This window comes from Protopterus annectens, chromosome 3.part0 (genome assembly GCF_019279795.1).
Source record: "Protopterus annectens isolate FY-2018-M chromosome 3.part0, PAN1.0, whole genome shotgun sequence".
Taxonomy (NCBI): Eukaryota; Metazoa; Chordata; order Ceratodontiformes; family Protopteridae; genus Protopterus; species Protopterus annectens.
In genome coordinates, this window is record NC_056731.1 from 549,669,975 (window position 1) to 549,694,931 (window position 24,957).

Genomic DNA, 24,957 nt, shown 5'->3' on the forward strand with positions numbered 1-24,957 from the left:
AACATGGTTGACTGAGTGATCCATGAAACAGGGCTGAGGGGCATGCACGAGCGTGCGGACACAGAGGTGTCTGCAGAATGAAAATTACCTCATAAGCTGGTGAAAACCATCCAAATGAGGTTGATTTGTGATTCAGTAAACAGAAAGGCACCTGTGTAGGTGCCATGTTGGTGGAAGAAATGTACGTGGATACAAACCATGTATCCAAAAAATCTGCAAAAATCACACAGGGCTGTAAAAGGCTAGGACTAAGGGTGGATATGGTATGTAGGCATGCAAATGGCCAAAACTATTGCCAGTGAGTCCTGAAAGCAATGCAAATCATTAAAAATTACTAATAGTTTTTTAATACATGTATTACAGTTACATGGCACTGCATGCTGCGCAAACATGTCATTATGGAAAAAAAAAAATAAAAAAGTATTCAAAAGTCAAAAGTACACATTTGCCAAAATAATGCTTTCTAATGTCCAGGATGCAGAGTATTACAATGGCAGGTGTCAGTGGTTGTTATGGAGGCAGGCCCTGGAGTATTGCAGTATCCAGGGTATTCTCAATTAGCTGTATGTAAATGAGCTGGGGTTACTGAATAGCAAAAAGGGCTACAGTGTCCGCAGATACAACCCATGGTTGGGCTAGAACCATGTAGGTAGTGGTAGAAGAGGTAGCTGACATCAAATAGGGTGTGTCACAGTATGTTAAAGTGAATTGGAGCTCAGCAGCGCCTGTTTGCACTCAATGAAGCACCGCTAAGCAGGGGAGTGTGTCTGATGCTGATGAGTGCATTTTAGCTAGTTTAAGAAAAGCTGAGCATGGTTGTGGGAGTGTCAAAACTGCTGAGCAATGTTTACACTAGTGCCTTGGGTTTGCGTGGTGTGCTGCACTGCTTAGCAGTGAAAGAAATAGGAAAAAAAACTGTTTTGGTAAGCCAATCAAGTAGAAATGACTGATAAGCCCTGTCCAACAGACACTGGCCCGTTCAAACCCCCAATGCTATACCTATCAGGTAGAATGCAGCATAGTGAGCCAATAACACAGGCTGCAACTGTAGCACACCACTATAAAGTATGCATACACCCTACAGTCTGATTTTCCCACATACTCTGCACCATTGGAGTACACACTTGGGAATTTTAACTGACAACATGCTAGGAGCTGCTGCAGGGGGCCATGGATATGGACAGTACACAGCCCTCACTAACCTAGATGGTGGCTAGTAGAATAGCAGGTTGTAACAAGTCAGTGTAACAGCAGGATATAAAGGCTGTCACATAACTGTGTCAGTACTTACAAGTCAGTGGACACCATCCATACTCCACATATTTACAGAGTTTAACAGAATGTTCACATTTATGGCTCATATATCTGTTCTGTTTGTCATAATATTTTCAGTTTTCTGTCAAAGTATTGACTGATGACTAAAGGTTGCTGTGAGAAACTAATAACAGACAGTTTAAATGCACACATCATACCCATTGGAAAATGCATGCTAATACAAAACCATTCCGCCAACTGTCTAGGTTTGTAAGAGCAATATTAAAATGTTGTCCCCATGTTTGGGCCTATGTCCCACTGTTATATATGGCCCCATCCACATTAATGGCTGTAAGAGTTTGAGAGGTATGGGCAGCACAAACCATCTGAGGACCAGAGCAGACATATGGGGAACAATGCTGGACAACTTGCAAAACAGCTATAGTCAGAGGTGTGAGGTCCGTAACCCTGTGCGTCATGTTACATCTCATACCCCTGTCACAGCATACCTACAACTACATAGAGCAGCAACTGTGGACAAAGCCAGGAACTGGAGCAGGGCAAGACAAAGGCCCACATATAAGGAGAAGGAGAAACTACTGGCCAGACTAATGTAGAAAGTGCAGAATACAACAGCTCGTGTAGTAGCATAGGTTCACTGCAGTGTATGGAGTCAGTAACCCAAATGTCTGTCAGCGTTTCCTCACATCAATCTATAATGATCTGCCACTGATGTATCAAGAAATCACAGTGCTATGTAAAATGTACCAGACATATTATGCAAAACTCTGTTCAGTCCAATACATGCTGTACACAACCTGCATATGGGTCAGATATTACAGACAGCACACAGCCAGGAAATCCCTCAGGCAGTATATCAGGGAGGTTCTGAACTGTATCACCAGGTCCAGCAGACAATTGGCTGTAGCACAAAAAATCCTGGACTGGAGTACAGGTACTTCTAGCCTGGAATCCCATTGTAATTAATGATGGTCATACTGGAAATGCTGCTACACTTAACTAAATTCAGTCCATATCTGAACCCACATCTGACTATAGAACTGTGATGTCCATATATCTCTGTGCAAGCAGAGAGCTATGTATATTTCAACTGTCTGCCCTACCCCCGTCACACATAATTACCTTTATCTATCTGTATGTGGCACATATAAGCTATATCTGGATCTGTTGAGTTTAATATAGACACATACACACACACACACACACACACACACACACACACACACACATATATATATATATATATATATATGTATATATATATATTTTATATATATATTTTACATATATATATATATATATATATATATAAATATATATAGGTATAGAGAGGCAGACGGGGAAGAGAGAGACAGAGAGAGACCCAGAAAGGCATAGTGTGATTTAGTGCTGCAGCCAGTTGTACACCAATTGTAACCAGTCGCACATACAAATAGTGTGGTGAGCCATAGTGTGTAATTGCAGGCAGGTAAGGGATCTAATCTCACATCAGCCAATTTGTGTGTGTCTGTGTATATATTCCACATACAGCAGAATACACATGCCCAAAAAGCCTATGTCTGTGCAATGTTCACTCATTTTATGGCCCTGTAACTGGTGTCCTGCACAACAGTGGCCTCCCTGTCAGCAGCTACTGATGTCATCTACACCAATAACAGTGGCAGACACTATCCAAATGTGTAAACTCCATGGCACATGTGATAACTATGTAGCATTATAGTGTATACAGCTAGATAGGTAGTGGTTCTAATCCCAGCAATGTCAACTCAGTGAGAGAGCGTGTGTAAGTATATCCCCGGTGGTGTGTCATTCCTGCCTTTGTATGTGCAATGCCAATACATTTTAAAGCTTGTGCCTACCTGTGAACCCCCCATTGGCCTACTTTACAGGGCCCTGCTGATGTTATCAACCTTAGATGCACTGTTAGACACTGTCCAAACGTGTAAGTTCTGTGGTAAATGCAATAAGTATGTAACACTGTAGTGTATACAGCTAGATAGATAAGGGTTCTAATCCCCAAAATGGCAACTGAGTGCATGTGTTTAACTATATCTTCCTACAGCTGTGTGTATGTCTTGACTATGTGTGTGCAATGCCAATACATTTTAAGTCAGGTTCCACCCTGTTAACCCCCCCATTGGATTACTTTACAGGGCCTGCTGGTGTCATCCACCCTGTTAACCCCCCCATTGGATTACTTTATAGGTCCTGCTGGTGTCATCCACCTTAGATGCACCAGTAGACACTCTTTAGACACATAAGCTATGTGGTGCATGTGATAAGTATGTAACACTATAGTACATGTAGCTAGATAGGCAGGGGTTCTAATCTCACAACTGTCAACTCTGTGAGTGTGCGTGTGAAGCATATCCCCTGTGGCAGTGTGGCTGCCTTGTATGTGTGATGATTATACCATTTTGAGGGCTTGTTCCACCTTGTTAATCCCCCCATTGGACTACTTTACAGGGTCTGCCAGTGTCATCCACCTTAGATGCACTGTTAGACACTCTCCAGGCACATAATCTCTATGATACATGTGATAAATATGTAGTAGTGTAATACATACAATGATACCAGTAGGGGTTTTAAACTCTTGACCGGCATCTCTGTGAGTGTATATGTATGTGTGCGTGTGTTTGTTTGTGTGTGTGTGTGTGTGTGTGTGTGTGTGTGTGTGTGTGTGTGTGTAAGGCATATCCCCTGTAGCAGTATGGCTGCCTTGTGTGTTGGATGTTTATACCATTTTGAGGGCCTGTTACTCCCCCTATTGGATTACTTTACATGGCCTGCTAGTATCATTCACCTGAGATACACAGTTAGATACTCTTCAGACACATAATCTCTGTGGTGCATGTGATAAATACATAGTATTATAGTACATACAACTAGATAGGTAGGGGTTCTAATCTCACAACTGGCAGCTCTGTGTGTGTGTGTGTGTGTGTGTGTGTGTGTGTGTGTGTGTGTGTGTGTGTGTGTGTGTGTGTGTGTGTGTGTGTGTGTGGCATATCCCCTATAGCAGTGTGGCTGCCTTGTGTATGTGATGGTTATACCATTCTGAGGGCCTGTTCCACCCTGTTAATCCCCCATTGGATTACTTTCCAGGGCCTGCTGGTGTCATCCACCTTAGATGCACCATTAGAAACTCTCTAGGCATATAAGCTCCATGGTGCATGTGATCAATGCATAACACTATAGTATATATAACTAGATAAGTAGGGGTTCTCATCTCACAACTGGCAACTCTGTGTGTGTATGCATATCCCCTGTAGTGGCATGGCAGTTTTGCCTGTGTGTGCACAGCAGTTATACAATTTGAAGGCCTGTTCCACCCTGTTAACCCCCCATTAGGTTACTTTATATGGCCTGCTGGTGTCATCCACCTTAGATGCACCATTAGACACTCTGCAGGCACATACCCTCTGTGGTACATGCAATAATTGCATAGCACTGTAGTACATATAACTAGATAGGTAGGGGCTCTAATATCATAATTGGCAACTGTGTGTGTGTGTGTGTGTGTGTGTGTGTGTGTGTGCATGCATGCATATCACCTGTAGCAGCATTGCAGTTGTGTGTGTGTGTGTGTGTGTGTGTGTGTGTGTGTGTGTGTGTGTGTAATGGTTGTACTATTGTAAGAGCCTGTTAACCCCACCATTGGCAACCTATTCAGGCTCTACTGGTGTCATCTACCATAGAAGCACAGGTAGGCACCATCTTATCACAATAGCTCTGTGGTGCATGTGATATATATGCAGTATTATAGTGTATATAACTAGATAATTAGGGGTTCTGTTCCCAAAACATGTAACTTTGTGAGTGTATGCCCATGTGGATGTGTATCTCCTTGCAGCAGTGTGGCTGTGTTAGGCCCACCATCATACCTCTCAACCCCTTTGAGCGAGAAGTATGGATAAAGCCATACAGAAAAGTGGGACAAAGGCCAAATAATAGGGGCAATTTTTAAATATTGTTCTTATAAACATAGAAAGTTGATAGCATAACAAGTTGTGCATTAGCATGAATTTTCTGAAGGGTATGAAGTCTGAAAATAAAATATTTGTCATTATTGTCTAATATCAGTCTTTAATGATTTGCCACTAATTTGCCAGAAAGCCACAATGCTATGAAAAATGGACCAGAAATATTTGGCAAACCTCATGACATTCTGCAAAAATTTGTACAGGTGAGAGGTATGGCCACCACCTGTCCCTCCCTGCATGTTACAGTCCATGTTTGGTCAGGTATGACCTGTGAAAACAACTCAGACAATACAGAGGTCCCAAGTGTATAGGAAAACATATCACTGACTATGTGCAGTTGCTTAAAGCAGTTATTGTACATCAGAAACACCTTAATGTTATGCAAAATAGCATAAGATATGGAAATGTGACAAAAATACGCTGTCATATTGGAAGACCAAGAGAAGTCCTGTCCATTGCACTTGCCATGGGCATGGTTTGTCCTGTCAACTCTCACAATACTACAAGAAGTGTCCCACATTAGACATTTCATAAGGTGGCAACCCTACTCTGTGTAGCATATGTGTGTGCAATATGTAGACATGTGGAGGACCTGTGAGTAGCTGCTGCTCTCAATGACCCACATGTATCTAGGCATGAATGCTAACTGCCACCACCCACATTTGTAGGTACTACTTAAGGCTGTGGTGACTGTAAGTTGTGTGCTGTCTGTTCATGACCCACCAACTGATGTTAACACACTGTAACAAGGTCTTATATCAGGTATGGAATGGTGGCAAGGTCTTGCCCTCAAGCTGAATGCAGAAACAGTACCATCATACCATATACAAGGACATGGCTCCACTATTTCCCACATCAACTGCAGCCCCATAAACACACAACCTGCATTGAGAGACCTGGGTACTCAGGTTGAGAACACTGTTTCATTCAGCCATCAAGTAGTGGCAGTGGTTATAAAAGCCTTGTACATCGTTCACCACATAAGTAAAGGGAGTGCATCCAGAAAAAAGGTGGACATTGCCTCTGTATAGTCCTCAGTCAGAACAACAATAATTTAGTACCATGGCCCATTTGGTATGTACCTATCCAGACATCTGCAGCAACTGGAAAGGCCATAGTAGTACTCACAAAGGTAATCCATGGCCTCCAACACCTGTTCCATGTAGACAACCTTAAATCAGTACTGCCCCACTTGGTAATTGACAAGTTGTCCACAAGTAGGGTGTGGCATGCATAGGTGGCAATGTTGAGCCCAGCCCTTCAACAGCTGACCCATATATGTGAGTGTAACTCTTCACACATTTTCAGCATGGCAGGCCTGAATCTGATATACGACATCAATAAAACCTGCTGGAGAGACAGGTTTGTCTCCCAGAGGCTGCCCTGTCTCACAAATGCACTTCCCAGACATGTCAGAGTACCATGGAGACCCTCATCAAGTGCAGCCATGATGGGTGGATGGGAAACCAGGAATCCATCATAGGGGTCTCACCTGTGTCCCTCAAATGACAGGGGCAACAGGTGGTGATCAATGATACTGTTGGGAATAAAGCAATGGCTAGGCTTGTAAGGGACTCAGGGCCATTACCCTACTAACCTTCTATGATCCTATGAACCTGTGATTGTACAGAACTCCCAGGTGACATGTATCAGGAGTAGCACACTATGTAAAGGGATATGCATGCAAAGGTATGCTGTCCATCCTCACTGTCCCTCACACACTGTTCTACACATACACACCTAGGTAACCATGCACATTTACAGCTGTACCTTGGCGATGTCACATTTCTGCGTTACCACTATGCAATCCTCAGATGCTGTATTGGCAGCAGGTCCTCATGGCAGAGACACACAGACACCTGGAAAAGAAACAGAATAATGTCTGGGAGACAACAGTCAGTCAGCAATACTAACAGAAATACAACATCATGGCACAAAGGTACATACACTTTGATGTAAACGCATGACAATTGCCAGCAGACAGAATCTTACAGGGTATAACACTACTGCACTACAGACTGCCATTCACGTTGTGTATCAAACACACATTAACTCTGTTAGAAAAATATGTATTAACATATGTGTGCAATGCTTATTTTAAATAAGGGAAGATTAACATGTTTTTATTCTATATGCAGCATTAGTTCTATTGGAAACTGAAAACATGCTTTTCTGAAATTGTGCTTTCTGACACTGCAAGATGCACTCTGACCTAGTTTGCTAGCACAGCAAAATACATGTTTATGCCTTGGAAATGTACTGGAAAGCAGGTGATTTTCTGCTAGGTCAGGAAATTAAATGAATAATAATAATAATTTCTGTAGATCCATTCATTATGGACAATAAGCTCTATTCGTGCTAATGAAAAAGTGCACAAGCTGCAAGATTGTTAGATACTATAAACAATGAACTGCTTCAGAAATCTGTACTTGCATTGTGCTTGAATTAGCCATAGTACCTAGACTTGTAACATCACATAGCAAGAAAGTTATAATTGACTGGTGGTCGTCAAGGCCATCCTGTTTACTGAAAAATCTTTTTTTAAGCTTTGAAGAGTCAGCTAGAAATGTGAGCAACATCTGTAAAGTAACAGAATTGTGAACTGGTGATCTTCTACGTCAGTCGTAGTGGGCAATGTCTTGAAAGAAAGGTATAAAAATTGTGACATTTTCTGATTTAGTCAGACAAACTCTGTAACTGCATTTTTTGTCTCCTTGCGCAAGAATAAAGATACCTGAACTGAACCTTATGCTTTTGGTCTTTTGAAGTATTTTTCTTTGACATTTTTTGGTCCTTTGGTGCCGGAAACCCTCGTTTAGCCTGGGATCAGATGGGCCAGGTGGCATGAAACTGCGCAGGGAAGATACCACATCAGATCTTCTTCATTGAAAGACCTCTGACTGAATTGTCGTGCAAAAGAGGCCAGCCACTTTTCTGATCTACGACTGAAGGCGGGTTCCGTTTGAACAGTGAGTGACCAATCGCTGAGGCTCAGGTAGGGTGAATCTACTTTTTTCTGTTTTAGATCAGGGACTTGATTGTATTTGTTCTGTGAGAATTTTGTTAAAATTCAGGGACAGAAATATTGCTATCTTGTCATAGATCAGGGAAACAGAATAAGTAGGCAGGTAGTCTGAAGAGACTGTAAACACTTGGTGGTACCACATTAAAAATAAAAGGGTTACGTAATATTTAAAAGGTTAGAACAAAATGGGTAATACGTGCACAAAAACGAAAAGACCCCAAAGCCCACCGTTAACCGAAGATGCAAAATATATGCAATCACAGCGCGCCGACAATGTTAGATATTATACTAAATGGGTTAATAAATATGAATTTGATGGGAAACTAGAAAGATCCTCACTTATCAAACTTATTAGACAGCTAAAAACCGATTCTAAAGGTCGGGTTAAAAAACAGTGTACATTAGGAGTTCCTCAGGCACACAGGTGGATTGAGGAAGCAAACCGAAGAGACCAAAAGAATAAAAATTCAAAAGCAATGTTTCTAGACAAAGAGGATAATAACTTAGTTATAGCATCGGCCCCTCCGCCCCCTCCAGTTCCGGTTCCCGTACCAGTTCCATTACCGGAATATGAAGCAAAAGAACAAACTGGCCCACCTCCACGATATCCAGTTATTCCTATAAAACCACTACCGTTTGTTAGAGATCCTATATAGACTAGGTCTCGAACGCGTAATTTAAAAGAGGATATTGAATTATATCAAATGAATGGAAATTCATGGGCTATGAGTGAAGAAGAGATATGCCCACTCATAGAAGTACCAAATCCTCAGGCAGGACAAGAAGGGCAGGACTCAACTCTCTTAGTATACAGACCGTGGACACCGGAAGACATCCGGAAAGCCACAGAGGGAATTCCCCATCCAAAAGTTAATTTTAGAAAGTTCTTAGAAGACTTACAGGGCATGAGATTAAGTTATCACTTAAACGGAGAGGAAGTAGAAAAAGTAGTCAGACAAATAGTAGGTCCAGATTGGCACATGATCAGTGGCAACTGGAATCCCCATGATGCTGCACTCAGGCCCCTCCCACATAGCAGCGCAAAACTAGATAACAGAGTGAAAGGTCTGACAGACCGAATTTCTGAGAAATGGAAGCCTAGAGCAGACTGGACTTACATTAATCAATGCATCCAACAAGAAAGTGAAACTGTTGATAGATATTTTGCCAGATTATTAGAATGTTTTAACAACCACTGTGGAATGCAGGTGCCTGAAGATCAGACACAAAATTCCCCATATGAACAACAGTTAAAGAATGCATTTTTAAAAGGCAGTATTGCACCCATAAGTAGTTTCATTACTAAACATATGGTAGACCATCATAGAAGCAGATTACAATCATTGCTTGAATATGCTAGACATGCCAAAAGGCATTTTAATAACAAAAAGAAAAAGAAAGCCCAAGTATTTGCTGTGTAAGATGGAGAAGTTTATTTAGTACAGTCCAGACAAAAGGGCAAAAAGAATGCCCAGGGAAATAAACAATCTGATCAGCGATCAGAGGACTTTGAAGGGAGAAAGAAAAGAGGTGAGTGCTTCAAATGCGAGAAAAAAGGACACTTGGCAAGGGATTGCAAGAAAAATAAAAAGGCAGCAATGGAAGACAAAAACGATGAAGGTGAGGACTGACTATATGAAAGTCAGGAATCACTAGATAGGAATAATAGAGAAAGGACAAATAAGAATGTGATAGAAGGAGCAGAGAATGTGATAATAGAGGAAGTGTAGGAAGCTACCGATAATGAAGAAAACGAAATATTAGACGTAGCCTTACTGAGCTTAGAGCTCTATCTAGCTGACACAAAACCAGAAGTGACACTCCTGGTAGAAGGGAGGGAAGTCAAATTTTTGTGAGATTCAGGGGCATCACGAACCCTGGTACACCCCTCCAAACTACCAGAAAATTCAGAATCACATGACTTTATACTAGTAAAAGCAGCTAATGGACAGCTGTATTGGGAGCCTCTCTCCCATAACATGACAATAACAGATCCTGTTTCAAGATTAACCCAGAAAAGCAAAATTGTTGTTTCTGCAAAATGCCCATTGAACCTTTTAGGCAGAGATCTTATGCAACTATTAGGCATAGCAGTAATTCCAACCATGCAGGGTATGGAAGCACAGCGACAAACTAATACTTTTGCAGTGCAAACGGAAGGTGAGACATTTTACTGGTACAGCCAGGACTTAGTTACGACTGACCCTGGAGCAGTAACTGAAGAGTTAATGAATGTAGCTATCAGTAAGTTCCCCTCCCTTTGTATTGACATACAACACCTGTTGCACTGTACTCTGTATTATTGTAATACACCAGGACCTGACAAAGAATATGAACAAGAATTGTTTAGAAATCATGCAAACAGATTAGTACTTTGTAATTTGTACTGGGACATGAAAGGGAACAGTGTAGTTAGCTGTTCATTACCCCAGGAGTTCTTTTTACTTTACAAATCGAATCTAATACCACATGTTAGTTTAACTAAAGAGAAAGATTTAAAATGGATAAACCTAGGAGAAAAAATCACAAAATGGGAAAAATAGACAGAATCAGAACTGTCAGAACAGGGAATACAAAGACAAAAACTAAACTGGATAACACAAACACATCCAGCTGTACACTTGCAGTCCAGCAAAGACAGCTGAGAAGCCCTCTTATTAGAAGAGGAAGAAAAAGCTTTGTTAGACATACCAGAAACTCTCTGGTCAACAGGAAAGTCAGACATAAGACTTATTTGCACAACAGGACCAGTTACTATCACGCCAAAGTCGGCATTTAGACCACAAAAGAGACAGTACCCCTTGAGAAAAGATGCAGAGGCAGGTATTAAACCAATCATAGCAGCTTTACTTATGAAAGGAATACTGGTGGAATCTCTTGATTCGCCATGTAACACACCCTTATTCCCAGTTAGAAAAGCAAATGGAGAATGGCGTATGGTCCAAGATTTACAAGCTGTAAATGACGCAGTAATACCAAGAGCACCTACAGTGCCAGATCCACATACCTTGTTGAATGATTTAAAACCTCAACAGAAGTATTTTTCTGTGGTAGATATCAGCAACAAGTTCTTTTCGATACCGATACACCCTGACAGCGGGGAAGCGGTATACATATACGCGACTACCACAGGGCTATAGTGAAAGTCCAACGATATTCTCACAAGAGATGGCAAGTAATTTAGCGGGATTTATCCCACCGAGAGGTAGTCAAATTATGTTGATGACATCCTGCTGGCTGCCCCTACCCAGCGAGATTGTAAGGAAGATACTATAGCATTATTAAAATTCCTAGCAGTTGAAGGACACAAAGTAAGCAAAAACAAATTGCAGCTTTGGAGAAAACAAGTAAAATACCTTGGATATGTAATATCCAAAGATGGCAAAACATTAGATGAGGACAGAAAAGTAGCGATCTTACAAGCACCTAAACCCACAACCAAGAAGGAAATGATGTCCTTCCTGGGTACGACTAATTTTTGTCAAAGCTGGATCCCAAACTATGCTTTGGAATCTGCACCTTTAACCAAACTGATTTTTAATAAGCCTATGGCAGTACAAGATTTAATACAATGGACACCAGAAGCAGAATTAACCTTCTGCAAACTGAAACAATTGATAGCATCATCATTAGTTTTAGGATTACCGAATTATCACAAATGTTTTTTCCAAACTGTAGATTGCAAGCAAGGTTATATGACATCAGTATTGACTCAACAGCATGGGGACAAACAACGCCCCATTGCTTATTATTCATCACAACTGGACACAATGGCACGGTCTCTACCCCACTGTGTACAAGCAGTAGTTGCAGCTGCAATGGCAGTGCAGGCTTCAGCCTCAGTAGTGTTATTCCACCCTCTCACATTGAGAGTGCCTCATGTAGTTGCAATCATTTTACTGCAAGAAAAAGTAGCATATCTTTCCCCTGCTAGGCATCTTTCTTGTATGACTATATTGCTGAGCCAACCTCACATGACAATTGAACAATGTACTACTTTGAATCCATCTACCTTGTTCCCAACTCCTGTGGATGGCACACCCCATAACTGCCTACAGGTAATTGAGCAAAAGACACTGCCTAGAAAAGACCTCTCGGATGTTCCCTTGGATGATGCCAAGGTGACATATTATGTGGATGGCTCATGCAAAAGGAGTCCTACAGGACAGAACCTAACAGGTTATGCAGTAGTTTCTGATACTGAGATTGTAGAAGCAAAACCTCTACCACATAGCTTATCTGCACAAGCAGCAGAGTTGATTGCCTTGACACGGGCATGTACCTTAGCAAAGGGTAAAAGCGTAAACATTTTTACAGACAGCCAGTATGCTTTTTCTACTGTACATGTTTTTGCAAAACAGTGGAAGAATCGAGGAATGGTGACATCTACTGGCAAACCGATTAACCATGCACAGTTTATTTTAGATTTGTTAGATTCTATTCAGTTGCCTCAGAAAGTAGCTATTTGTAAATGCATAGCTCATACAAAACAACAAGATAGGATTTCAAAAGGCAATGCGAGAGCTGACACAGCTGCAAAGCAAGCAGCATCAGAAGCATTTCTTTTGAACGAGGAATTACAACCTTCTGAGATTTTAGACTTAGAAATGTTGAAAACAATGCAGACACTTACTACACAAGCTGAAAAACAAAAGTGGAAAAAACCAGGAGCAATTCTCAAGGAAGGGCTGTACATCTCCAAAGAGGGAAAACCGATATTACCATCTAATTTATTTAGATATGCAGCTTTGTTGAGCCATGGGCAGAGCCATGTATCAACAGGGGGGATGGTACAGTTAGTGAATCGGGTATTCACTACATACGGGTTTACAAACTAAAAAAATTTGCCTGTCATGTCACATTTGTAATAAACATCATGCACAAGGGGCATTAAAGCCCAAGCAAGGGAGTTTCCCTACACCACCGTATCCGTTTCATACTATCTGTATGGATTTCATAGAATTGAACAAATGTGAAAACAAAAAGTACTGCCTTGTCATTGTGGATATGTTCTCCAAATGGGTGGAGGCCTTTCCGACTAGTAAACCAGATGCAGCCACTGTTGCAAAGACCCTAGTTAAAGAAATTATTCCTAGATTTGGCATACCGGAAAGGATCTACAGTGACAATGGTACACATTTTGTTAACCAAACTATACAACAGTTGAGCCAGTATTTTGGGATTTCTTTAAAACATCACTGTGCATATCACCCTTAATCTGCAGGGTTAGTAGAGAGGCACAATGGAGTTTTAAAGAATAAGCTTAAAAAACTTATGGCAGACACACAGAAGAACTGGGTGTACTATTTCCCCCTGGTACTGTTGAGCATGAGAATTGTTCCGAATGCAAAAGGACTGACACCTTTCGAAAAGATTTTTGGAAGAGCTTATTATATACCTCAATGGAAACCTCTCATGCCTGCAGACCAGGAAGCAAATTGGACACTTGCAGAGTATATGAGGAATATGCTGAATAACAAACATCTTTTACAGTTTAATTCTGTTTCAGATAAAGACCAAACCAAACCATCCAAAGTAGCAGTAGCCCCAGGCACTTGGGTCTGGGTGAAGACAATCAAAAAAGAATTGGACGACACCAAAGTGGGAAGGTCCGTATCAAGTACTGCTGAGCATACCCACAGCAGTCAAATTTGTGGAACATTCATCTTGGATTCATTTGACACACTGTAAACTAGTCAAAAACTTTGAACTTGATAAAACTCTTGCTAACACACAGCAAGAGTAGAATGACAAGACCCAGAGATAATAGGAATGCTGAACGACTTCAGCAGTGTTGCATAATCATCTTAGTAACTGCATTAGTGACAATGTTCTTTTTGCTGTGGCTTTTGCTGTGGCCTTTCTTTTCTTCAGCCACACCAGCTAGACTGAACAAATGTGATTCAGCACTCATAGACTGGCATCCGAACTTTAACACTTACCAAGCAATCAAATATGTGTATGCTGAGACTTTTAATATTTCAAATTGTTGGATTTGCACAGCTATACCAACAGCATAAGGGGGGTTATTGATGGCTGCTGTCCCCCTAGGGGTCAATGAGACCTGGGAAAACTTGATATTTGAGACTACACCTGTAAAATCTAGAGACAAAGTTGCATTGTTCCTACCTGTTACACAAACAGGAATTGTTAAGAATGACACGATTCAAGTAGGTTGGAGTAAATGTAATGTAACAGTTTCTTATAAATGTTATATTAAACCTAAAAATGCTAAAAATACAGAAACAATTTGTGATGCAGATTATGACTCATACTTTGAGTCCTTGCATAAAACTGTCAGTGATATACAACATAATCCTATTCTTTTAAAGCAACTGTCTATTATAGATAATAAAATGTTTCATGCAGGGAAGGTGTATATCAATACTAAGGTAGAAAACTGTTATTTCATATGAGGGAAAAAGGCATACAAATGGTTGCCTGAGAATTGGTCCGGCAGTCGTTTTTTGGGTTACCTGGTCCCGGCCATACGACACACTACAGCTTTGCCTCATGGGAGAATTCAAAACATCAGAGACGTCGCAAAGAAACCTGAAAATCCAATCAAGAAACCTGAGAATCCAATGGGACAGATCGTAGCAGGCTGTAGAAACCATAACTCTGTGAAAGACAAAAGTAAACTAGCACACATGGACTTGAGTGACACTATCATATCCTGGGCTGGCATAGCCCCTGCATATGGTGCAGTTTAATCAATTTGGAACTGAGAAAGCTATCCAAACTTCTCGAGGTCATAAGCAATGCAGCTTTTTCTGCTCTTGAATTAATGACTGATGAACTGAATGTGATGAGAACTGTGGTGCTTCAAAACCACATGGCTCTTGACTTCACCCTAGCTGCGAGAGGTGGTAAGATGAGTGCTTTTCGTTCATTCCTGACAATAGACACGAAATCAATGATCATTTGGAAGTGATTCAGCAAGTGTCAGACATGACTAGGCCAGGTCCGAACCCACTGACGGACTTTTTCCAGAATTTGTTTGGGGGTGGGGTTCCATCCTAATGAACATCCTGATTGCCATTTGTGTGGGATTACTTTTGTTAGGAGCATGTATTTGCTGTGGTATTCCCTGCATGAAAAAATTAATCAAAGATTTTATAGACATGTCAGTTTCTGAGACTTTGTATCAAAGAACTGAAATTGAAGAACTGTTGAAAAAGGAAACACTTTCATAAGTTTAAACTGAATGACTCTCTTAGCTGCAAATCCTCAAAGGAAGAGGCTAGGAGAAGAAACAAACTGTTTATGCTTTTGAAATAGAATAAAAAGTATTAACAGGGGGGAAATGTTAGAAAAATATGTATTAACATATGTGTGCAATGCTTATTTTAAATAAGGGAAGATTAACATGTTTTTATTCTATATGCAGCATTAGTTCTATTTGAAACTGAAAACATGCTTTTCTGAAATTGTGCTTTCTGACACTGCAAGATGCACTCTGACCTAGTTTGCTAGCACAGCAAAATACATGTTTATGGTTCATAGGTTAGTACTAGACTAACTGCCCTTGCGGGCCATTTTAAGCCTAGCCAATTATCCCTTGTGAGACTCAAACCCTACACCTTGGGTTTGCAAGGCAAACACCTTAACCATTAGGCCATCCTCCCAACCTTGGAAAGGGATTGGAAAGAAGGTGATTTTCTGCTAGGTCAGGAAATTAAATGAAGAATAATAATAATTTCTGTAGATCCATTCATTATGGACAATAAGCTCTATTTGTGCTAATGAAAAAGAGCACAAGCTGCAAGAAAGTTAGATACTATAAACAATGAACTGCTTCAGAAATCTGTACTTGCATTGTGCTTGAATTAGCCATAGTACCTAGACTTGTAACATCACATAGCAAGAAAGTTATAATTGACCGGTGGTCGTCAAGGCCATCCTGTTTACTGAAAAATCTTTTTTAAACTTTGAAGAGTCAGCTAGAAATGTGAGAAACATCTGTAAAGTAACAGAATTGTGAACTGGTGATCTGCTACGTCAGTCGTAGTGGGCAATGTCTTGAAAGAAAGGTATAAAAATTGTGACACTTCCTGATTTAGTCAGACAAACTCTGTAACTGCATTTTTTGTCTCCTTGTGCAAGAATAAAGATACCTGAACTGAACCTTATGCTTTTGGTCTTTTGAAGTATTTTTCTTTGACAAACTCATACACTCCAGTGGAGCTCAGGAAGGTTGCACTGTAACTTCCAATGGGCAGAGCCTAAGTCTTTTGAGAGAATCAAATTATGTCCTCAAGTTTCAAACAAATGTTCATATCTCTGGAACCACAGGGATTATGAAAGAAGTATAAATAGCAAACTCTTCATTGCAAACTACTTTTATAGTGGCAGTATTCTTTAGGCTCTAGGTGTTAAACTGAATTTTATAAGCCACAGTAACTATTATATTTGTAATATTTTGTAAACAACTTACAATATCTCAGCAACCACTCAAGTTGCACAAATACTGTCAGCAGCATTTTATTCATCTAGCTGAGAGCTTTCATATGAGGCTATGGAGTGCTATCTCTGTTACTTGGTTGTTGAGATATTTAGAAAAATGTGAAAATTATATCTTCTGTCTGTGTTATTTGGTTGATGAGATATTTAGAAAAATTTTAAAGTTATAGTTATATAAATTAATATAATAAAAACAACAGGTAATATCTATTTATCTGCACAAGACAGAAGTCAAATATTAATGCAGTTGAGTTTGCCATTGTGTGAGCTTTAAGATGAAATCTTTTAAAATGTGTACATAGTATGGTTTTGGAATTATTGATGCAAATATGAACAAACAATATTTGATGCCTACAGGCATCTATAGGAGTTAACTGCAGATACACATGGAGGTGTCACTTGAATGTAATGAGTTAACATGTCCCTGCATCAATTATATGGATGACAGGGATATGGCACAGATATCATCACATCATCACATGCACAGGGTGTGGTGTGGGGTTACCAAAGCCTAGGTTCTGCCACACAGTTGACATTGTGTGTCTGTGTCTGGAGGGGTGCTGGTCAGCTGGGCCATGGAGAGGAGCTGTGTGTGTCTGGTGGTGATCTACATGTAACAGTGATGTGTGAGTGTGTGCATGTACACAGTCAAGCCATGTGCCAACCCTACACGAGGGTATGTTGGACAGCTGTGGACCGTATGTGGCAGAATATACAGTTCACTGTCTCCCCCCATGAACACTGGAAGGCAGTATGGCATCCATGACCCTGAGAATTCATCTGGTGTACTGTTCACAATGTGCCTGTGTCTCCATGATGGACCAAAACATGCTTTGGGTGAACCATGCTGTGACACCTCTGACAGCTGCTGGATGGGCAGTTGTCCTCCTTTGAGCACTCCTGAAATCTGCTAGTGTGGAACCTTGCGATGTCTCTGGCTATGGCTAGTGTCTACAGTCACAGATGCCATAGTCACCACACTCTCCTGTTTGATGCCACCACCCTTTCACTGTCCAATATCTGTGGCTGTTGGGGACTGGGTATGTTTGGGCATACTGACTGTGTGCAGGGACATTGGGGAAGGAAATGGGATGTCAACCAATGGGACAGATTCAGCCCCCAACAACCCCACCTGTGCCTAATTATGGCCACCACCATCATCAGAGTCTGATGAGACAGGTTGTGAGGGGGATACACTCTAACCCCCATAGTCACCTGTGAGTGAAAGACAACATGACTATCTTAATTCCTGCACTATAATGTCTGCTGATCCACACACACACACACACACACACACACACACACACACACACACACACACACACACACACACACACACACATGCACACAGGTGAGGTGCCACAAATGCATTAGACAGACCATATCTTATACTGATGCCATGCACAGCACACAAGCAGACCACAACAGACACATATAAGACAGTCCCTTAACAACATGCAGTGCAGCTATGTCCAGTTAATGCTGCTAGTACTATACACCTGTGAGATAAGTGACATGTCAATGTATGTGATGAGCCTTCACCTACAACACAGTGCACCCATTTCCACAATAGTAATACACCCCTTTATAGCAGACTGCCTACAACTTCACAAAAATATGTACTAATATGTTACAGCTCCTGCAAATATGCTACTGTGATTACTGATATAATGCACTGCAGTGTACCCCTCCACAAGTGAACTTGCACATATTGCAATATGGCTAAGCTTATCAGTTGTGTCCATGGCAAACTGGCAGCCCTTAACATGCCTAGTGTATTGATGAACCATAGCAAAACAGTTCCACACTCACCAGCAACAGGATGATGGAACCCAGCCACACCAGAGGTACCTATGGATTTGTGGGGGAGAGGTATTGTCAATAGACACAAATGTGACATTGATACAGGATAATATGTGCATATATCAACATGTATAGTACAAACTGTGATACTACCCACATTGCTGACATTCACAATATGTGTGCATTACAACCCAACCCCACAAATGCAGATTGACCAGACATATGTGTACAGGTATGCAGAGACTGCCACTATGAATGATACAGTATTAACATGATGACAACTGGTGGCTTACCTGGATTCTCCTTGCCTGTGGAAGCTGTGCCACCCACCTCTGTGACATATAATGTGATCAATTCTTGTGAGCTGGTGGCTGAACCCATGTTTGCCAGGAACTCCTCTGTGGCTAAGAGTGGATTTTGTGTAGCAGGTCCTCCACTGGTGCCAGCACAGTCCCTGGCCACAGCTGTGGCCCTTTGCCATGCATGATGTATCATATCAGTGATCCAGCATTGAACCTGCTCATAGATCCTGTCATGATGGCCCACATGATTAACCAATGTCACAAGGTCTGCCCACAGTGCAGCTCATTCTTGCTGGTTATGGTGACTCCTTGGCAACAGGAGCTGGTGATGCATTCACAGGGCATCAGTTATGGTGTCAGTCTCTGCTTCTGAGAAAGGTAGACTCCTATGGTGGTACATCCCTCCTGAAAGACATGAAGAGGGGAACACATCACAAGACCACAAACATTGTTCACCATTATGTACACACCCTCACTTGTGGAAGCTGTGCCACCCACCTCCATGACATATGGTGTCATCAATTCTTGTGAGCTAGTGACTGAACCTAGGTTTCCCAGGAACTCCTCTGTGGCCAATAGTGTTTTTTGTGTAGCAGGCCTACCACTGGTGCCAGCACGGTCCCTGGTCACAGCTGTGGCCCTTTGCCGTGCATGATGTATCATATCAGTGATCCGGCATTGGACCTGCTCATAGCTCCTGTCGTGATGGCCCACATGATTAACCAATGCCACAAGGTCTGCCCACAGTGCAGCTCATTTTTGCTGGTTATGGTGACTCCTTGATAACAGGAGCTGGTGATGGAGTCTTAGGGCATCAATTATGGCATCAGTCTCTGCTTCTGAGAAAGGTAGTTTCCTACAGTGGTACATCCCTCCTGAAAGACATGAAGAGGGGAACACATCACAAGACCAGATACATTGTTCACCATTACATACACACCCTGCACATCCATATTTGCCAGCACTATCCACCAATAACTCCCATATCATACCCCACCATCTATCACCACAGTATATATGTGGCTATGAGCAACATAGTGGCAATACATCATGCATTGCCCTCCTGATCTTGATGTTTCCTGCTACTTGCTGCATGTCTTATAAGGTGTTCGAATGCATTTCCTGTTGCACCTAATACTGCTTGTTCATAGCCTGTCTACATTGTATGCAGTGATGTCAACCTCCTACTGTTGTAGTAAGCACCTGAGCTGTAGAACAACCCCTTAGGTCTCCTTGGCCTTCCTCCCTCAGATTATAGAATATATGGCTGGACAGTGTCCTACAGTTTCCCCTGCAAGTCCAGTTGATATGGGCATCCTGGCACAGTGTAGCACCTGCCTCATGTACATGGACAGACAACCATCTACAAACACCACCAAGGAACACACTGTGTGAGAGATGCATTGACATTATGAACCTACAGTCCATGCTCTCTCCCTGTCAAGTCTGCATATCTGTCACCGAACAGGTTGTTGACACAATCAGTACACCTCACACACCACCCACACCTACACAACACACACACACACACACACACACACACATATGCAGAGATCTTCAACATACACATCCATAAACAAAGGATACCTCTGAGCAAAGCCACACGTGAATGCCACAGCCCTACACAGGACATACCACACATAGCCAGATACCTGTGTCCCACAGCCATGAAGGTGTCACCACATATCAAATACATTACACATAGGAGACTCCATTGTGAGACACACTAACGTGCCTCTCACCAGGTTGTATATGTGAATGGTCACATTTACTTGTGTGTCAGATGACAGAATCCACCATATTGCACACCCACTGCTGTCTCTCACCAACAGGTACTGTCATGAGTCTGTCAAAGTCCATGTTGGCATGTCTGACCTGAGATGTACCTCCCTGGACTATATGCAGTGAGTGAGACATGAGCGAGCATGCTGATTATGTGTCCCAGGCAGGTATGTCCCTAGCCTTATGCAGCATTCCACTGTCACCCAGACTGATGTCACCATAACAATCAGGAAATGATTGACCTTAACATGTGGCCTGTTACCCTGTGATATTCCAGGGGGTTCCAATACTTGAGAGCCTGGGATGATATGGTCAACAGACCACAGTGCTTTGCCAGAGATGGCCTCCATCTGTCTCAACTGGCCTAAATGCATCTGGCAAAGGTTCTCACCACCCCCATAGTGCCTTCATTAGGAAAAGTGGTGAGGTTATCACTACCAACATACAACTGGCAGTGCAGCACACATTGAAGGACATGCTGCTAAATGCTAGGAGTCTACACATGACTCTGCCTTGAGTGCAAGCATTCTTAACCCTGGAAAATGGTGACATCTGTGCAGTCACAGACACATGGTTCAAAGCTGCAGAGAGCACCCCAGCCTTACATGGTCAACCATTCTATCATGCAGCCAGACCCCAAAGTGTGGGCAGTAATGCCATGGAATATGGGATTTCACTATATATGAGACAAATGCACACCTCCACGCTGTACAGGCAGTAAGACGCACAGGGGACACTGCAGGGTCAGGTCACCATTTCCAACACACCTATTCAAATCATAGCTAGCTACCAGCCACCACATGTGACCAGGAAGCCCATTCTGCCTATATGGACCTCATTAACTGTATTACGATTTGGGTTACTTGAATGACCCAAACATACATTGGAAGATGTACCCATGTCAGTACACAAATGGCCAGAGAGCCAGCAACACTGGAATTACAAACACCTCAGTGCAGCTAGGGGCTACCCCCACATGAGGTGAAGGTGTGTTAGAGTTGATGTTATACAAAACAAGTTACCACTGCAGCATTCCTACAGAGTCAGCCTCTGTGGCAAAGCAACTATCAAGCAATCATGTTTACAGTCACTATCTCCCACAATACCCATCCAGCTTGGGTCAGACATACATACACCTCCAATGTGGAATGCAGCCTCTTGAGAGGGTGGTATATATAGCTTCACAGCCCCCAACCCCTCTGTAGTAACTGGCACCAATATCCACACATACACACAAGAGCTATATATGCATTTATACAGATGCATGGAGTCAGGTATACCAACAGGACTATATCATCCTCTGTAAGGATACTTACACCTGTATGGTGGACATCCACAAGAAATAGTGTCTATAGCAGGGGCGGCATACAGTCGTCCAAGACAAAGTAGGAACAGGTGCCCATTTTGGAGCAATGTCTCAGTGTGAACAAGCAAATGGGATCACTTCTGGAAACCTGTGCAGCAAACACAGAGCCCACAGTGTCAATATCCACTACGGACAATCATCTCCCTTCTGCATATATGTCTGCAACATCAGAGGAAACACTTGAATCTGCTCAATTGTGGTGGACAAGGACACCAAATATACCAGTGCTGTATGTCTAGAATACTTGATTCCTGACAGAGTCAGTGTAGGCTTTGCCCCCCTGTCCCCCCATCAGTACATCAGGAAATCCCCAGTACCTGCCCCCTTCTCCTATATGTAGGAAACAGGTCACCACTGCATGTGAAAGTCATGGTATACAGTCACAATGGGAGTCTATCACATCGCAGGATTCATCTGATATGACCCCAAGCATGACCTTGCAACACCATAAGGCACTGTATTTATATGAGGCCTAACTATTGCCTTTGTCCCAGCTCTGTGAAGGACAACCACTGTCACCCCTTTACACTAAGGTTGGGCGTCCACCAATCTTTCACATTATAGACCCATTAGCCTAACTAGGCAGATCTGCAAGGCCAGAGCACAGTTTATAGTGAACCTCATTATCAAGGACATTGGTGACCATCACACACAGTTAGGCTTTGTCAAGGAAGGCATCATGTCTGTTACACTCGGTACTTGGCTGACTTCTTTGACACAGTCATCAATGCCGTGGAGGGGGTGGGACAGTGCACGCTGTCTACCTTGACCTGGACAAAGACTTTGACAGTATAACCCACTTGGCCATAATAGATATACGCTCCCAAGTATGCATCAAACCATATTTTACCAGAGGGGTAGCACATTGGTGCTCTGACATGACCCATCTAATCCACATAGGAAAATCCACCTCAAGTGGTTATCCCATAATGAGTAGTGTAACATGGTGTTCTGTGTTTAGGCCTGTGTTATGTGTGATGTACATTTTTGAAGTGTAGGGCACAGCCATTGAGCTATGGCTGAACATGTTTGCAGATGACTGCATGCTGTGTGCTGTCACCGGATTCCCTAGTGATGTGGACATCTGCCTAGGTGGGCCTCATGCAGACACATGACTGGTGGCAGAAACAAGGCCTCAGGCTGCATACCAGGAAATGTATTGTCAACCTCTTTGGGGAGAGTGAGGTCCCCACATATTATCACAGTACTAACAACAATGTAGATACTCAATCGATAATGAGGAATATCTGCACACAGGTTGATGGCAACATGACATTTCATCAGCATGTTGCTTCTGTTGTAAGGTAAATCTTCTACATGGCCCACCTCATGCATAAGGGTATGCCCTGTTCATCATTCACCTCACACAGCACATGCAGCTGCTGGGGACATCACAGAGGTTCCCCACCAGGTAATATCAGGGCCTCAAACATGTACCATACACAGATAGGCTATAAGCCCATCCCTCTACCCAGTTTCATACATACTGATCAGAGGTTACCTCTGTCTGGCATACAAGGCAATCATGGACTCCACATTGTTGAGACTGCTGCACAAGGGCAACTGAAGCTCTACTCTATTAACCCACACACATATGCCATCAATCTGGTGTGTGACATCAACTGTGATAGTTGGTGGCTCAGATGTGTGTCTCACACACTCATCCTGCTGTGGAATGGACACCCTGTTCACATCAGGCAGGGTAGCTATTTACACCTTTGCAAGTGGAACCTGGATAACTGGATGAGTAACAGCATATACACCCTTAAGATACCAACTGAGTCCCTGTTGGACTGGAGCATCAGGTGTTGCCTTGCATACACATGGGCTAACATCTGGGCTAGGCTTATGAGGGCTCAGGGCCCATAGCCTAGTAACCTCATATAATCCTAGGTATACCAGTTATGGCCTGTGTGCTGTGACAGACTGTGTTGTTATGTGTCCACACCCATCACTGCCATCTACTGTTGTATGTCCCCTATGGGCAACATTACAGTACCATGTCATACAGCTACCATCCGACAAACATATGAATGGTACTACAGGTGTATGTGGACATTCAAGCAACATCTGTGCTACACAATAACTGAGAGCAGTGCAAATGTGGTGTAGGGTTTCATCCTCACAGGTGTCCGACATCTGCAGTACACAGATGTTTGCAGAATGTGTACATGTGCCTGATATATATGTGGACACCCTGGCAGACAAATGTCTGGAAACCAGTTGGACAGTATGTAATGGTTGTCCCCAGACTCTGGGAAATGTGTCTGTGACATGGCAGACCCATCAGAGCATAGTAATGGTACATTAATATCTGGTACTGTATTCATTGTTTTACATTGTATGCTCAATATGTACACACTGTTTCTGAGGCAAAGCCTGTGTCCCTCACTACTACTGCCTATAACCTGCTGTCCTGCTACAGGGGGTCACTGGGTATGCAAGCCATAGCTGTCAGGCAATGAGATACAGGTGTGGAGTACACAGTGACCTAGCCAGAGTACGTCAGGAACAGTCAGGGACATGGTTGAACTATGCCTGTATGACATTCACAGACTGAGAGGTGCTCACTGATAGTGCATGATGTGATATGCCATCTGTATCCACCAGTCGTTACTGTCACTATTGTACAACAGACAATCCAGTAGCATTTGTATGTGAGCTGACCATTGCTAGGGGGAGTCAGGGGCCAGAGCTGTTATCTGTGTCACTGCAGACAGAGCCAAAAGGGAAGACTGTAGCTGCTTGACAGATAACAGCAGCATGTCATTCCAAGATATGTTGTTGAGACCTAGTGTTGGAATTCCTATTTCCCATGACTGCATCCCCCATCTGCATTCCATTACATGGGGAATTCTATGACATACCTGGTATAGAGCTGTACTCATTTGTGAGCAGAAATCCAGTGCTAGTTTTCCTAGGAAAGTGTAGTCTGTCTTCATGAAGAAAGTCACAGAC